The sequence below is a fragment of the Medicago truncatula genome, chromosome 2 (genome assembly GCF_003473485.1).
Source record: "Medicago truncatula cultivar Jemalong A17 chromosome 2, MtrunA17r5.0-ANR, whole genome shotgun sequence".
Classification (NCBI taxonomy): Eukaryota; Viridiplantae; Streptophyta; class Magnoliopsida; order Fabales; family Fabaceae; genus Medicago; species Medicago truncatula.
Window position 1 is genome coordinate 20,433,076 of NC_053043.1, and position 3,015 is coordinate 20,436,090.

Below are 3,015 nucleotides of genomic sequence, written 5' to 3' on the forward strand. Positions count from 1 at the left end.
TAGTCAGGCACGGCCGTGCCAACCTTAGCACGGGCCGTGCCAACTTTCTGGAGTTTTGGCTGGTTTTGGATGGGTATGGTCTGGCACGGCCGTGCCAGTGTGAGCACGGGCCGTGCCAAGGTTCTGGACAGTGGCCTCAAAATTTTTTTCTCGTTTTCTTGAATCACCTTCGGACAATTACCTACAAAATAACTTAAAAACAAAAACGAAAGCAGTTAAATACGTGGGTTGCCTCCCACGAAGCGCTTCTTTATAGTCATTAGCTTGACGTTATAAGAAAGTGTCTTTAGAATGGATCAAAGAGGTCATGTTGTGTAGATGGCGCTAATAAGCGTTCTTTCACATTATGATCTTTAATCATATTACAAGAATAAAGGGCGGGACCTTTCATATAATTCTCCAACTCAAATCCTATCAACTCATTACTCACTTGGAAAACAATCCTACCGTTTTGAACATCTACTATAGCACCCGCAGTGGCGAGAAAGGGTCGTCCTAAGATTATAGGGCACGCATTGTCCTCATCTATGTCAAGCACCATGAAATCAGTTGGGATGTCTATCCCTTCTATCTTAACGGGGATGTCCTCGACATATCCGACAGGTTGGATATCAGAACGATCGGCTAACTTCAATGTTGTTTCGGTAGGCTTTAGCTTGCCCAACCTCAGCCTTGTAAAGAGGGGTAAGGGCAACAGACTAACACTAGCTCCTAAGTCACACAAGGCTCGGTTGAAGGTTTCATTCCCTATCATACAAGGGATGGCAAAACTTCCTGGATCTCTAAGCTTAGTAGGTGGCTTCTTGATGATTGCACTATTGTCCTTTGTCAAAGCTATTGTTTCATTATGATCTATAGCCTTTTTCTTTGAAAAAATTTCTTTTAAAAACTTGGCGTATAGAGGCATACGAGACAAAGCTTCAGCATAGGGGATTTTAACGCAAATCTTTCGAATTATGTTAAAGAGTTTAGTGAATTGAGCCTCCAAGTTGAGCTTAGTAAGCCTTAAAGGTGTTAGGGCTTTGTTTTTATCAAGCGGTTTCTCACTTTTTATCACACCATTCTTACCTAGATACCTGACACTCTCCTTCTTGACATTTTTGGCCTTAGTAACAGTCTCTTCTATCTTACTACCCCCTAGAAAAATAGCGTTGACATGGGCTTTGGGGTTTGTTTCAGGCTGACCAGGAAAGACTCCTGGTGTTTGAGAAGAGATGGCCACTTGTTGGGCCACTTGGGAGATTTGGGTCTCAAGCATTTTGGTGTGTGTGGCGATGGAATCTACCTTGGTATTGAGCTTGGAGAGAGAGTCGTTCAGAGATCCTGTTTGGTTTTTTAACTCCAGAAGTTGTTTATTTTGATTCATCATGCAATTTTCCAACAGTATTTCCAAACTAGATTTCTGAGCTACTCTCTGGTTGTTTGTATAGCCAGGTGGTGCTGTTTGCCCATAGGAACCTTGAGGATTTTTGTAAAAATTTTGATTTGGCCTCATTCCTTGGTTGTATTGAGCGTAATTCAGTTGCTCAATGTTGGCAGCACTACCTAACTGACAATCAACACCTATATGACTAGTTATACCACAGATTTCACAAGGAGGGGATGCAGAAGAAGGTGGGACAGCATTAACATTAAGTTTTTCAATTTTTTGTGTTAATGCTTCAACCTTAGCAGCAAGGTGGTTATATTCAGAGACTTCGTGTATACCTGCCTCTTTCTTAGAGGGAGTAGGAGTGGTGACGGCTCTTTCGTTGGTCCATTGGTAATGATTCTGAGCCATGTCCTCAATCAAAGCATAAGCCTCCGTGTAGTTTTTGTTCATTAGAGCTCCACCTGCAGCTGCATCAACAGACATCTTAGTGGTATATGACAAGCCATTATAAAACGTGTGGACTATAAGCCACTTCTCTAGGCCATGGTGGGGACAAAGTCTAAGCATTTCCTTGAAACGCTCCCACGCCTCATAGAGAGACTCCCCATCTTTTTGATTGAAACGCGTAATTTGGTCTCTAAGCTTAGCTGTTTTGGATGGGGGGAAAAATCGGGCGAGGAATGCTCGCCTCATATCGTCCCATGAAGTAATGGAACCGACTTCTAGGGAATGGAACCAAGCGCTAGCTCTATCCCTTAAGGAAAAGGGAAAGAGATGAAGTCTTACGGCTTCTTGGTTCTCTTTTATGGTGCCACTGAGTCTAAGGAAGGAAGAAATATGGAGATTTGGATCCTCAGTGGGTGATCCAGAAAACTGGTTTTGCTGCACTAAATTGAGTAGTGCAGGCTTGATCTCGAAGTTATTACCCGCAACCGTTGGGTACACGATAATAGCTTGTGGCTCTTCCGTTGAAGGAGTAGCATACTCTTTGAGAGTACGTTCAGCCATAGCGGTATTATTTTGTGCCTCTCTCTTTTTCTTATGCAAAAATCTTTCGATCTCAGGAATAAATTCTCCGAGACTTTTACTTCTTCGCATAAGAAACCGAGAACCCAAGAAGTTAGTGGTAAAAACAAAAAGAAAGAAAAGTAGAAGAGAAAAGGAAGGGAAAAGAGAAGAGACTTCTAATCACAAAGAAAGAATCAATTAAATTAGTTTACTCCCCGACAGCGGCGCCAAAAACTTGATGAGATAAAACCGCAAGTGCACGGTCTTACCGAAGTAGTATAAAAGAGTATCGTTCCGACAGGGAGTAGTTCAATTTAATTAACCTTTAGAGATGATTAGAAGAGAGAAGAGATTGTAGATTGGGGGTTTTTAAACGGTTAATAACAATATAATAAAAGAGCCTTGGGATCGTTGGTTTCATCTAAATAACAAGTCCTTCTCAAACCGAAACCATAAGCTTATAATGTTATGTTAGACCTAATTTCTCAAAACAGTTTCTCTTAAGTTCCTCTAGCAACCAAGCCTATTTCGCTGACTTGATTACTATTGGATTTTGGTTCCTCTAACAACCAAGCCTATTTCGCTGACTTGATTGTTATTAGTTCCCTTGAAGATCGAAACTATATGTCTCAAAG

The 3,015-nt window shown here is 41.5% G+C and overlaps 1 non-coding gene across 1 annotated transcript; it reads left to right on the forward strand.

Moving 5' to 3' along the window:
• Positions 1-1,910: 1,910 nt before the first annotated feature.
• Positions 1,911-2,017, forward strand: LOC120578759 (small nucleolar RNA R71). The gene has a single exon (XR_005644570.1). It is a non-coding gene; the product is annotated as a small nucleolar RNA R71 (small nucleolar RNA).
• The last annotated feature ends 998 nt before the right edge of the window (positions 2,018-3,015 follow it).